The sequence below is a fragment of the Nyctereutes procyonoides genome, unplaced genomic scaffold (assembly GCF_905146905.1).
Source record: "Nyctereutes procyonoides isolate TBG_1078 unplaced genomic scaffold, NYPRO_anot_genome, whole genome shotgun sequence".
Lineage (NCBI taxonomy): Eukaryota > Metazoa > Chordata > Mammalia > Carnivora > Canidae > Nyctereutes > Nyctereutes procyonoides.
Genome location: NW_026575131.1, coordinates 19,153,139 through 19,168,249, shown reverse-complemented (window position 1 = coordinate 19,168,249; position 15,111 = coordinate 19,153,139). Strand labels below are relative to the sequence as shown.

Genomic DNA, 15,111 nt, shown 5'->3' with positions numbered 1-15,111 from the left:
GTAAAATTAAGGTTTGGCGCACCTGGCACCTGGATGGTTCAGTTGTTTAAGTGTCTGACTCTTGGTTTCAGCTCAGGTAATGATCATGGGGTTTGTAAAATCAGGCCCTACATCAGGAGCCCCATGTCAGGCTCTGCACTCAGCACCGAGTCTACTTAGGATTCTCTCCCTCATCTTTGTTCCTCCCCCAGTTTGCATGTTCTCTCCCACTCACTCTGAAATAAGTAAAAACTTGAAAAAGTTTAACCTCAGAGTCTCTGTCACCCAAATAAAAGACATTTTTAAATTAAAACTAAGATAAATTTTATTCATTAGTATTTTTTTTTGTTTTAGTATCTCTGAAATCGAATGTCTTTCAGATACCAGTAGTAGTCTAGGATTCTTAAAATCTTGGAGAATCTTAAAATTGATCCTGATTTAAATTTGATGAATATAGTGCAGTTAGCTCTTTGAAGTTTTAGGAGAAGCACATATTTAAGTATTGGATAGCTAGTGCAGTTTGGGAGTATCATTCGTTCTTGAAAGAATGGCTTCGGAGTATTCAGTGTAAGGTTGAATTAATTATTGACTTGTATAAAGTCAAAAGGTTTTAAGAAATATAAGTATTTAGTTTTTTATATTTACTTGGTAGTCTTCAAAAGTTCAATTTTTTATATTTACTTGGTAGTCTTCAAAAGTTCAGGTTGTTATAAGGTTTTTTTTAAGAGGGGAAGGAGGAGAGAAAGGAGAGCGCACCTATGTGTGGTGCATGAGTGGGTAGAGGGAGAATCTGATTCCCCACTTAGCAAGGAGCCCGATTTGGGGTTTGATCCCAGGACCTGGAGATCATGACCTGAGCCCAAGGCAAATGCTTAACCTACTGAGCCACTTAGGTGCCCCAGGTTGTTTTAAGGGTTTGTGATAAAATCATATCCTTAGGGGATCCCTGGGTGGCTCAGAGGTATAGCGCCTGCCTTTGGCCCAGGGCGTGATCCAGGTGTCCCAGGATCAAGTCCTGTGTCGGGCTTCTGGCATGGGGCCTGCTTCTCCCTCTGCCCGTGTCTCTGCTTCTCTCTCTCTCTCTCTCTCTCTCTCTCTCTCTCTCTCATGAATAAATAAATAAAATCTTGAAAAAAAATCATATCCTTATTTATGACTTTTTGATATTTTGCTTTTTAAAAATTTATTGTTGAACAGTATAAAACTTAAAATTCTAGAATTGTCTTAATGGGATGAAGATTTCTAAGTGTGCTGATTTTTGAAATTACTAAATTTCTTATTGATGTTAGGTATAGAGTATTAAGAAATGCAGCTGAATATTTAAAATGTAGTTTTTATTAAAAAGTAGGATACCTGTGTAAAACAATTTGAACAGTGCATTTTTTTTCTTAAAAGAAGTGACAGTTCCTCCATTTTTGTGCCCCAGAATTTGCTGAATTTTTATATTCACCAAGTAAAATGCAAAATGGAAGTGAGAATTTAGTGGCTTAAAAAAAAAAGCTACCAGGAAAAACTAAAAAATACCTGAGCAAACCTTGTGTTCTAAGGAATTAAATTCATATGTTTCAGGAATAGTTGGAATTGAAATGTCAATGTCCTTTTAAAAATACTATTTGGATCAACTTTGCTTTCTAGTATTCAGTTTGAATATTTTTATTTCTCTATCAGAAAATTTTACCATCAGTAACAATTTTCCCTATTTTATAATTTCTGACTTTTTATTTTTTTATTATTATTTTTTAAAGGTATTATTTATTTATTCATGAGGGACACAGAGAGAGAGGCACAAACACAGGCAGAGGGAGAAGCAGGCTCCATGCAGGGAGCCTGACGTGCAACTCGATCCTGGGTCTCCAGGATCACACCCTGGGCTGAAGGCAGCACTAAACCTTTGAGCCACCCGGGCTGCCTTAATTTCTGACTTTTAAATAATTACCTTTTTAAATATTTTCTATTTTTTATACTCACATCAAAAAGAAAAACTTTATAGATATGATTGAAATGTACAATCTCCAGACTTACAAATTCATAAATATATACATTTCTAATTTCTGACCTAGGAAAATCAAGCTTTAGGTTGCTGTAGGAACATCATAATATTTTGAGGACCTTAGGTATTTATATTGGTAAAAGATAAAATTGAAACTATAATGAGGGGTGAGGTGCTAATAAGGAAGAAAATAACAAAGTTACTTTATAGTAGTGATATGTCATAAAGAGATTGGCAGTGTATATAACAATATAGAGGGTCTTTGACATTCTGGAGAATTACATGCAGAGAACAAAGCTAAAATCCCAAATCTCTGAATACCATGGATAGTCTGCTTGACTGAAGATGGCTCATTTGGGAGTGTCCACTTGGACTTGAATTAATTTATTAGAGTCACACCATTTTAAATATTAAAATATAAGAAGTCAACTTTGAAGTTGTAATTTGAAAATCCAGAAAAGGCTTTTTTCTCAGCTCAGATATCTGCTTAAAGATTGAGCATTAAAGATGTAATCCTCAAAGAATATATGACTTTTTGAAAGAAATTAATTTAAAACTTTTGCTTGCAAGCAGTACAGACTGATTTTGGATCTCTCAAGCCCAGAAGAAGATAAGAGAAGAGACAAAGATTTATTTGAAGTATACTGAGGTAGAATTTAGCATCACAGGTTGAGTTAAACTAACCAAGCCAAGGATATGAGAATGGGCTACCTCAGGCTGGACTAGAAGTTGCTGGGTGTTTCTTTTAGGTTCCTGACAAAGGGGTGATTTAGTCCAGTAATTTCCAGTCTGTGTTCTCCATATTTCACATTTCTGGGGGGGAAATGTCCAGTTGGCTGGCCCTGAGATTAATCCACTTTTTGCAAGGGAGGAGGCAAGTGATGTGGACAGGGAAACAATGGATTCCTGGAGGATCATCACATACCTTTCTAAGAAAGTGGGAACTGTGAGCTGGGGAGCCAACCTCATTAGTATGTGCTGTAACCAGCATATATACATGCATATACGGTGTCCCTAGTTCATACAGATAAAGTATTAAAGTTGTTATCCTAAAATGGTTAAGGAGATTATAACTGTGATTTGTAAGAAAGAACCCCTATTCTTTTATGTTTAGAAATTCTTCATTTTTACTAACATCTCTGAATTGTTGAAATGCTTATAAATTGAAGCCTAGCTTTTGCCTACATTCCTATCAAAGTATTTCTGTAACAAAAGACAAGTTTTTTCCCCAAGGAAAAATTCTGTTGGATGATGCTTAGCTTCATGGAACCTCACAAGTGGAGAAAAAGAGTCTAGAACCTAGTGATTATGGTCTGGGCAGAATATAATAGTTGCTTTAAGATAATAATAAAGTACTTCAGGAGCAGTAGAGTAAGAAGTTGTTTTCTGAGGATTAGGGAGAGCTTCCTACATGAAGTAGTTTAGCTCAATCCAACTAGAGGGAAAAATGAGCAAAGGAATATCAGGAAAAAGTGTGTGGTATGAAGGTATATCTTGCTGATACTACATAAAATTTTAGAAAGACCTTACAAGTTATTGAAGGTTTTTTTTTCTTTTAGCAGAGGAGAGATAAAGCAGAACTTTGCCTTGGGGAGCTGGAATCTAATTTAGGTGAGCTAGGGAAAACACTTAAGAGACTATTATGGGAGTTTAGGATAGAGGAAATGAGAACTTGAAATAGGACATCGTTAGTGGGAACCGACATGAAGATTCTCAAACATTGGGTTACTGTTCTGTAGACATTATCAGTCATTCTCATCTTGATTTTCTTTGTAGGCTTTTCTGAACTTCAGTTTTACTTGTCCTATTTAGTCTCTAAGCTGTGTTATTAGCAGTGGTCTTGCTACAGTGTAAATAGGTTCTATGATTAAAATTTAATGCACCTTCCTCAAGTTGAAATTTAAAATCTTTATCATGATCTTTTAAGATGTATATTATAGGATTGTGCCTCTGCTTAAAACTTGCGCTTCCCCAGGTTGCTCCCTTTTTTTTCTGCTTTCCTAAACTACTAAAAGTTCTCTGGTGAAGCCTGCTCTCTCACGTCAGTGACTTTGCACATACTCTTCCCTGCTGGAAGAGAGGCTTCTCTTTTCCTTTGTGCTCATATTTTTAAGATATATATTAAAAGTCTGGATGTAGGCAAGTCTTGTTTCCACCATTGGATGTATAGATTTTGTTTGCTATCCTTTTTGTTTAGATTGTGAATTCCCTGAGGGCACCTAGACTCATTTGTATCTTTTCCTACTACAGAGTAGCTTCCAGTTGCGTGTTTGCCTGCCTGCCCTTCTTCCCTCTCTCCCTCCTTTTCTTCCTTTTCCTTCTTTGTCTGTAACTAGATGTCATGACTTTCTAGGAGTATGGATTCTGAAGCCAAAATGCCTAGGTTAAAATCCTGGCTCTGCCACTTACTAGTTGTGCAACCATAGGCAGGTTGATTAACCTCTTTGTTTCTTAGTTGCCCACTGGTGATAAGATTGGTGAAATAATAACTGCCTAACTCATAGGGTGGTTGTAAGGATTGAATTAATATGTCCAAAGTGCTGAGACCAGTGATTGACATTAGTGGTTACACGTTTGCTCCAATTTCTGTTATGTGTTGGAGTTCAAATATGAATCTGTATTCCTATTGCAAAAACAGTTGCACATACAGTACCTCCCAAATCTGTTTGGTAACTGGTATTTTCCTGATTTTTTTTTCCTATTGTAGGTGGGTTGTATTATTCCCACCAAAGCAGGCTTCAGGATATTCACCAAATAATTATTAAACACTTTTGTCAGACATGTTTTCTGATAGTTGTGATATATATGGGCACACACATATATATTGGTGAACAAATGTGTAGACAGATATAGTAAATACAATAAATTATGTTACTTGAAAAGGCAATAGAAAAATGAGGGTAGGCAAATGAGCGTTAAGGGTGGAGGAACTTGTAATTTTAAATACGGTAATTTAAAATACTCAGCCTTATATAGTAGAAGAGCATTCCAGACAGAGGAATCTTCCTGCACAAAAGTCCTTAAGAGTGTGTCCTGCCTTTTCACAGGCTAACAAGGAGGTCACAATGGCTGGAATACATTGACTAGGGACAGAAGGTCAGAGAAGTAAAGGGGATTAGATTTAGTTTATGTAACACATTGGGGACCATTGTAAAGACTTTGGACTTTACTCTGAATGAAGTCAGGAGCCATTGTGGAGTTTTCTGTAGGTAAGTGACATTAGGTTTAAGATGATTGTTTTAAGAATGGCTGTGCTGAGAATATACTTTCAGTAAAATAAGCTAGAAGCAGGGTTTGTTGAAGATGAAGATAATGATATTATTGAAGAATGACAATGGCTCAGGTAGCTGGGGGTGGTGAGGTTTAGTCATATTCTTTATATATTTTGAAGGTACAACTTCACAGGATTTCCTGTAGATAGGCTGTGGTGTATGAAAGAAAGGAGTTAAAAATGACTCAAGGGTTTTGCCTAAGCAGCTAAAAGAATTTCATCATACCTGCAATGGGAAAGGCTGTGGCAGGGGCAATATATAGGAAAGATCAGGAGTTGAGTTTTGGACATGCTGAATTTTATGTTAATGTGGAGTAGGTGGATGGATGAAAGTAGAGATCAGGAGACATAATTGGCACATAGATGGTATTTAAAATCTCCAGACTGGATAAGATCCCCAAGTGTGGACAGAGAAGAGATAGTCTGAGTTTTGGATTGCTCAGAATTAAGTTTGGGAAACCTGTAAAGGAAAATGAGCAACAAAGGCCAGTTATTTGAAAGAAGACCCAAGAAAATAATTAAGGAAGAGTGGTCATCTATGTGAATACATTTTATAGGCCAATTAAGGATGAAATATGTGAGAATTGACCTTTGAATTTAGCAATATGAGATCATTGATAAGTTTTATTAATAAGAGTAGATTAATTTTAGTGGTGGGGCTGAAAGCTTGATTGGAGTGGATTTGAGAGATAATGGGAGGGAGACTCCTCTTAAGGAATTTTCCTGCTGAGGAGAGAAATAAGAGGGATAGGTGGGTAAGTGGAAATTTTTGAAATAGAAATATCAACATATTTGCATGGTAATGGAAATGACTCATTAGAGATTAAAAAGTAGATATAGATGTAGTTGACAACATAAAGAGGAGAATTACACAAGAAATGCTCTGGAGTAGGTGCATAAATGGAGAGACTCTTAATAGATGAAAGAATTAATAGTTCATATGTGATTACAGGTGAGATTTCAGAATGTGTACCTGATCCTTCTAATAGGTGGATAAATGTGGTAGAACTCTGGAAATTTCACTGCTTTAGTTTTATAAGTGAAAACAGGAGGCAGAGTCATTGAGTATGATGGTGAGGAAGAACTCAGTGGGGGTTTGAGGAGATGATATAAAGTGGTTATCTACAGGAGTCTGAGAGTAACTAAACTGGGGAAATATTTTACCTGTCAGCTTTAATAGTGTACTTGAGTCTAACTAGCATGGTGGTTAGACCATATTTACTTTCTACAACTTTCATATTCTCTCTCCTCTGTGCATTGCCATATGGGCACAGATTTGGTGGGGATTACATTTAACCAGTGGAGTTGATTTTGTGAGTACTATGAAGCCAAAGAGGGACTAGAGAGTCAACTATATGCAAGGGGGTGATTATAATGATTATTGTTTTATGATTATTAATTTTAATTTAAGCTGGATAATGAAGGGAAAGGATATAAAAGGGAATGAGAGACCGTAGAAAGGTAGAAGGATCAATGAATTGGAGATCCTGGTGGAGTCAAAGAATTTTTGGAGCAAGTGCAATATATTTTCTAGTTCATCAAGAACTGTAAAAAAGGTTTGGCAAAACTAGATAATCTATAGGTGTTTCTTCCTATTCTCTCATCTATTAGCTGCAATACTCTGTATTTTTTTTTTAAGGAAATATTTTGTTAGTGGTGGAGGGAGGAATATTGGGTAAAACATTTTCTCCACTCTAATGAAGGGAATAAAGAAGTATTCTTAGGCTCAAGAGATTGCCTCTAGTTCTTACAATCTGTTGTGTGACAGTACATGAGGTAAGCCCAGACATTTTATTATGGCCTAACAGAGGTCTTGGCTTACTATTCTAAGTCTTTTTTTACTAATGCCACCTGGAAAGCTCTCTGCATAGTTCTGTGATATTCACAGATGTTCTCCCTGTCTTGAGTTTGAGTGCTTACTAAGTGTGACTTACTTTGCTGATAAGCACTGTCTGCTTACTCTGTTAATTATCACAGTTCTGTGAAGTAGGTACAGTTATTTCCATTTTTATAGATGGGGAAACAAAGGGATTATTTTAGATGAAAAATGAAAAAGTGACTGAGCTGAAATTTGAATTTAGCCAACCGTCTAGCTTATTTTCTTGGTTTTATCACATATAGGTAGACATTCTCGGGGTGGGGGGGTATCCATTTGTCTTTGTGTTCATATAGTTCTTGGACCAAAGTATAAATTGTCGTTGTAGTAGATGCGGTGCTTTTAATGGTCTGTTTTTCATCCTTTTGAGAGTATGCAAATACAGAAAATGCTTTCTAAGTAATTATATCTTTAATTAGCAGTTTTAGAGTAGCAAATAACTCTGGGGCATACTTTAAAACATGAATAAAAATAATCTGTATATGACATAGCACAAAAGAGACACATACCAATCTACCCAAAGCCCTTATTGCAAATACCGTCAAAGACTCTTTGAGCCTCATCTTCATACTCAAGATTTTTTGGGATGAATTCTGTATACAAAGTATACAGTAATCTCTCACCACTTGTGGATGTCTAAACTCTTTTTTATATTTCGATAACAGAAATTGTAAAGCCTTAACATTTACATACGTATATTTCAGTCTTTAAGAAAAAAACCAAAACCCAGGATGCCTGGGTGGCTCAGTCGGTTAAGCCTCTCTCTCATTTTTTTTTTTTTTAAGATTTTATTTATTCATGAGAATCACAGAGAGAAAGGCAGAGACATAGGCAGGGGGAGAAGCAGGCTCCCTGCAGCCTGATGGCAGGACTCAATCCTGGGACCCCAGGATCACAACGTGAGCCAAAGGCAGATGCTCAACCACTGAGCCACCCGTGTGCCCCAGCATCTGACTCTTGATCTCAGTTCGGGTCTTGATTTCAGGGTTGTGGGTTCAAGCCCCGCATTGGACTCCAAGCTGGGCCTGGAACCTACTTTAAAAAAAAGAAAAAAACCCACAATTAGAGATTCTTTGATTTGTACCACATGAGTTTGTCTCTGGGTCAGTGTGGAAAGATTTTTGCTGTTTTTTACCTTTACCTTTCTCAGTACATAGATTACACTTGAAAAAAATGAAGGTCACATCTCACAGCACATTTTCCTGTGGAAGTGAGTCTTGAGATAGATTTTAATGAGTGTTTTATTTTTTAAATGAATCCTCTGCATTTTAGAATTTCTCTCTACCATTAAAAAATATGTATATGCATATTATTTTATTCTTTAAATTTTGTGAGACTTTGACCTTGCAGTTCTCTCTTTCCCAGCCTTGCTAATTTTCAGGAACCAGTGTAATCCTCAACAAAAGGAATTGTGTTTTGCAGTGGTACTTGGTGTGTGGGGGGTGGGATGGGGGGGGAAGGGTAGCATTTTCCACCTAGGGTCCTTTTGCCATTGTCTGGAGATGTTTTTGGTTGTTACCACTCGAGGTGGGAGTGCTACTGGCATCAAGTTGTAGAGGGCAGGGACATTGCTCAACATCCTACAATGTACAGGACAGTCCACCATAACATAGAACCCTCTAGCTGAAAATGTCAATAAACGCTAAGTTTGAGAAATTTGTCCTACTAATTAAGCTTCTTTTACTTTTAGGTCCTATGCTTTTCCACTTTGTTTTTCCATATTCTACTCATCCTTCTACATCTTTCTATTTTTCCATATTCTACTCATCCAGCTTATAGTTCTACTTAGTCCTGAAGCCTTTCCTAGATAGCTCTAAGCCTTCATTTTGTATTTCCTTTCTCTGGGTTTTCTTATACCATCACTAAATCTCTACAACTAATGGTTTATGTTGTCCTATTTGTTTATTGTCTTTGTATCTTGTTTTATAAACTCATGTTATTAGTGGAGGATCAGGGTTCTGAGCTTCCTAATTGCTGTTGACTCTGATTTATAATGTGAGTTGGTAGAATGCAGAAAGGGCCCAGACTCTACCTGTGTTCTGGCAAAGGTGACACTAAAGGAATGGACCAGTGCCTGTGGATGGGAATTTGGAATTGCTATCATGGATTGTGTGGAAAGTGATAGTAGCAGTGGTGAAAGTGGTGAGAAGAGCTACTCCCTTCGAGTAGGAAGCAGAGTAGATTCAGCCACTAAGCTTGTGCTGTTAAAAACCCCAGGACCCCCTGAGTTCTGAATTGGTTGTCCTCAGCCTGAGCCTTGCGGTTAGAGGAGGTGTATCTTTGGTTCAGCTGTTTATGAGGGACAAGAGGGTTCATGTTGGTATATTAGTAAATTTTAGAAATATTTTAAGTAAGGGACCAAAGGTTAGTTAAGCATAAGCAGGCTAACCAGAACACACTATTTCTTCAATTTTTTTGCTTTGGTAGGGAGAGATGGGTGAGTAGAGGAAAAGTAACTTGACTCTTTAGACATGTTAGAATCCTTATGCATATGTAGGTTGCCAAAGAAGAAACTCAAGTTCATGCTGAGGTATTAACTGAATGTATATTTTACCTCTTGAAGCTCTTTTCCATCAGATTGGATCCTTGATGTATACAACTATCAGGAAATATTTTAATTTGAAAAATTCACTTTCAGTATTTGTATTAGAATTTTATTGCTTTGGAGCAGGTAAATACCTTGCCATCTTCAGATAAGAGCTTCTGAGCAAGAAAATGTGTAACATTTCAAGGATAGTTTCAAAGTAGGAATAATTAGGGCAGCCGCAGTGGTGCAGCGGTTTGGCGCCACCTGCAGGCTTGGGTGTGATCTTGGAGACCCGAGATTGGGTCCCACATGGGGCTGAGGTAGAGGCCAGGGATGGTGCTCAACATCCTACAGTGCACAGGACATTCTCCTATGACAAAGAATTATCAGGCTCACAATGTCAGTGGTGCCAAAGTTGAGGAACCCCAGAATGAGAGGGTTGCAGAGGACCTATTCAGGTACAAAAGAAATCTCTTGTGACAAGTGAACACAGGTTAAAATATTCAATTTTACTAGTGGTGAATGAAATGCAAATTGAAGTGTTTTTCTACTATTAAATTGTGACAGGAATTTTGAGAGAATTTAATACTTGAATGATAGAGGTGTTTCTATACTGATGACACTATAAAGTGGTACAGCATTTCTGAGAGATTTTTGAAAGTACACCTTAGAAGTTGATATTTATACTTTAGACTCTGTAATTCCACTTAGGAAATCTATCCTAAAGTAATAAACAGATGCCTCCAAAGTTTATTAGGATGTTAACTGCAATTATTTTTAATTGTAATCAACTGGAAGAAAACCTAACTCTTTGAAATGGTGGTTATTAAATAATGGTGCAACTAAATGTGTTATAAATTAAAAATCCTACTCTCAAAGACTACTGATGATGTGACAATAGCCATAGTGAATAAAGAGGGAAATAAACGGGTATCAAACTAGAGCACTGTATTTTAAATAGAATTTAGTGAAAGATACACTAAAATATATTTTAATGATGATTAGTGGGCAGTTTTCATTTTGTTTCTATTTTTTCTAATTTTTAACAACTGTACTACTAATATCAGAAAATAATTATTTTTACACTCTAGCAAAATTATGTAGTGGTCCTATCATTTCTTAGCGTATATTTCCTGAGTAATTTGTCCTTTCCCATATACCAGGTTTCCTTTTGTGTTATGTCTGTTTCTGGGCTCTTTGTTCTTAGATATATATGTATTTTTTTGCTCATTTAACTGATAAAATATAATATGGTATAATCAGGAAAGGGAATATCCTTGATTGGGGGCTCTGCTTACAGAATTTTTCTGAACTAGTAATTTGTATTTTAAAGTTCTTAAAAATGCTGTTGATATGTAAACAATTCACAGTGTGTTCTTATTTTTGCCACGTGTTTTTGCTCATGTAATTCAGCATTCAGATTAAATTTACTTGGTTTCGCTCTCCCTGTCATGTAAAAGTCCTGACACTTTAAATCTCCTGATTCAAATAACTACCTTTTGAAGATTTTAGAAGCCTGTCACCTTGTATGAATGATTAGCCCCCTTAAATTTCTTTTTGTTTTTATTCATTCATTCTTTGCATATTTCCCGTTGATATTTGCAAATGGTATAGTGTTTGCTATCCCCTGGAGGTACTGTGACTGTGATCTCTTTTGTTAGCTTCCCATATAGATTTTGTATGGAAAACAATGGGCTGAGTAGAAGTAGTCTTAATAGAATTTGGAACTGTAAGAGGCAACCACGTTAAGGTGGTGGTTGTCACTGGCCACTAAAATGTTCTAGAACCAGCGGAAAAAAGAGATTTTCTGCCATTGAGCCTCTGAAAAATACTTTAACTTGAGAATTGTGAGGTAAGCATGTTTGTTTTAGTATAGACTGGTCAATTCCTATGGAGAAAAAAAGTCAGTGTGTAGTATTTCATAGGAGGATATCTTTATTAGTGATAGAGTTGTGCCTTCCCAAAGGAGAAACTGCATAAAGGAAAAGATGGAAAGGAAAGAGAAAAAGCAGAGGGAGGTGAGACTACTTTTTAAAAATTGAGTAATAAATTTCAGTAAGTTAATGAGTTAATTTTAGCCAAGTAGATTAAATTATGAGTATTTTTTGGAAATTTTTATGTGGAGAAATTGATTTTAAAGTTTATTTTTATTTTATTTATTTATTCATAGAGAGAGGCAGAGGGAGATTTTAAAGTTTAAAGTGTATATCTTAGCATCTTTTTAGAGTTATTTTCATTTGAAAAATAAGGCGTTTTTGGTTTATTTCTAGTTTTTACTCAACTAATGAGTACATTACTAAGAAAATATTTTTTTGCCAAATTCTTAGTTGATTTGCTCATGGCCTGTTTTTGTGTTGAAATTATATAATATTCAGGGAAGTATTTTCTGTATTTGTTTTTATTACATAGTTGTGACAAAAAGCTGCATCTTTTACATTTTTGTGTAAGTGGTTTTTCATCTATATATGGTGTAGTCACTTCTGAATTACATCTCTTGGATCTAGTTCAGAATAACTTTTTGTTATCTTTGAAATTTAAATTACAATGTATACAAAATTCATTGTAGTTTAATGGAACTTAATTCCTATCCAAGTTAAGATCCCCATAGTTTGCTTACCTGGGCTATCTTTCCTCATCTAGCTGTTCCCATTAATGTGTGTGGCTCTTTTGTGTCTGTGTCTTTGTGGGGGTTTTGTTTTTGATAGCATTGATTAAAAAACAGTTACTGGGGGCAGCCCCGGTGGCTGGCGCAGTGGTTTAGTGCCGCCTGCAGCCCAGGGCGTGATCCTGGAGACCCTGGATTGAGTCCCACGTCAGGCTCTGCATGGTGCCTGCTTCTCCCTCTGCCTGTGTCTCTGCCTCTCTCTCTCTCTCTCTCTCTCTCTCTCTCTCTCTCTCTCTCTCCATCTCTATGAATAAATAAATCTTAAAAAAAAAAACAGTTAACTGGAAAGGTGGGGAAAAAACTCCTCTGTGTGTAGAAATCCTAATTTGCAAAACATTATTACTTAGTGGCTTTAATAAAACAAGAAGAAATTTTAATTTAAGAAATGAAAAGTGAGGGAGGGATGCATGCACCTGGGTGGCTTAGTCGACTGGACATCAGACTCTTGATTTTGGCTAAGGTCATGAGATAGAGCACCATAGCGGGATCTGCACTGGTCATGGAGCCTGCTTAAGACTCATTCTTCTCTTCCTTACTCTGTTGTGCTGTGCCCCCGCCCCCCCCCGCCGCCGCCACTTATGTGCGTGTGTGCACATTTGCTAAAAAAAATTAATTAAAATTTAAAAAATGAAAAGCATAAGACTTCTCTTTCACTATCTTCCGTGGTGTGTTTTAGTTGAATGCTTGTGGGGAGTCCAGTGAAATTTAGAGATAAATTTTAGTAACCATTGGTAATTGTATGTTAACCAGAAATTATTATTAGGCATGTCAGAAATTAAAATGGGCTGCCTCTTCACACAAAACATTCCCAAAATAGACCAGGGAATGGAAGGAAGACGTGATCATGCAAATCAGCTTTTAATAATCATCCTTACCAAAATTTTTTAATATTAATAAAACTTATATACCATATAATTTACTCATTTAATGGAATGGAATTGTCAAGTCACGTGTTAACTCTATCTTTAATTTTGAGGTACTGCCAAACTATTTTCCCACAGTGACCACACCATTTTGCATTCCCATCAACAATGTATAGATTTCTAATTTCCCTACATCCTCCCCGGCATTTGTTATTGCCCCATCTTTTTTATTATTCCTACCTTAGTGGATGTAAAATGGTATCTTGTGGTTTTGATTTGTGTTTCCCTAATTAGTAATAATGCTAAGCATCTTTTAATATGTTTATTAGCCATTTATCTTCTTTGGAGAAATGCCTATGTGAATCTTTTATACAATCTTCCACACTCCTTTAAAATTTATTTATTTATTTATTTTACACTTCTTTAAAATTTAAATTCAATTTGCCAGTATTTAGTATTAACACCCAGTGCTCATCACATCACGTGACCTCCTTAATGCCCATCACCAGATCCCTCCTACCCACCTCCCCTTCTGCTACTATTTTTTTTTTCCCCCAGAGGCAGGAGCCTCTCATGGTTTATTTTCCTCTCTAATTGTTCACCACTCAGTTTCCCCCCTTCCCTTATTGTCCCTTTGACTATTTCTTAATATTCCACACATGAGTGAAACCTTAATGATAATTGTCTTCTCTGATTGACATGTTTCACTCAGCATAATACCCTCCAGTTCCATCCACATTGATGTAAATGGTAGATATTCTTTCTGATGGCTGAGTCATATTCCATTGTGTATATATATCACATCTTCTTTATCCATTCCTCTGTTGAGGGACGACTCTGCTCCTTCCACTTTTTGGCTGTGGTGGACATTGCTGTGAACATTGCTGCTGTATAGGTGTTCCATTGTTTTACTACATCTGTATTTTTGGGGTAAATACCCAGTGGTGCAATTGCTGGGTCATAGGGTGGGTCCATTTTTAACTTCTTGAGGAACCTCCAGCTTTTTCAGAGGGGCCGCACCAGCTTGTATTCCCACCAACAGTGTAAGAGGGTTCTCCTCTTTCCACGTCCTTGACAACATTTGTTTCCTGTCTTATTAATTTTAGCCATTCTCATTAAAAGTATAAAGTGGTATTGTATTGTGGTTTTGATTTGTATTTCCCTGATGACAAGTGACAGGGAACATTTTTTCAAGTGCCTGTTGACTATGTCATACTTTTCTATTGGGGTACATATACATAACATATGTATACATAACAGATCTTGCCATTTTAAGTATATAATTTGGTGACATTAAATACATTCACAGTCTTTTTTTTTTTTTAAGATTTTATTTATTTATTAATGAGAGAGAGGCCGAGACATAGGCAGAGGAAGAAGCAAGCTCCGTGCAGGGAGCCCAATGTGGGACTCTATCCCGGGACTCCAGAATCACGCCGAGCCAAAGGCAGATGCTCAACAGCTGAGCCACCCAGGCGTCCCTCGTTTTATTAAACTTTTAAGTGAAATGCTTTTTTGTTTTACTGTGAATTTTTGATGAATGAAGAAGGTGGATGACGGCTACTCACAGATAGGAGTTTGGTACTGTTGCCTTGATTTCTGCTAAAGTGTCTTCATTTTCCTGCTGCTGTTCTTGCACCATCAGGACAAATATTAACATAATAAAAATGTCAACTCTTATGAAAATGGCTTATGAAATGGCTTTGGCCTCTACACTACACTTTGAGAATTGCTGCACTAGTTTATAGGATTGTGGATGGGAGGGAAGAGTGATTGCAGATTAGTACTTCTTTGTTTTGCTTAAGCAGTCACCTGTGTAAGATTTCTCTGCTGCCACTAATGGTTGTTACTTTCTCTTTGGGTAAATGGTTGGCATTCTTGATTCTTGAATCTCCTAGAATTCAGGCTATTCAGACAAATGTCATCACCAAATTTTTTTA

The 15,111-nt window shown here is 36.6% G+C and overlaps 1 protein-coding gene across 1 annotated transcript in view; it reads left to right on the top strand.

The window, feature by feature from the left end:
• PPP4R2 (protein phosphatase 4 regulatory subunit 2) overlaps positions 1–15,111 on the top strand; it is a 50,934-nt gene that overhangs the window by 20,592 nt on the left and 15,231 nt on the right. The gene's annotated exons all lie outside the window — the stretch shown is intronic.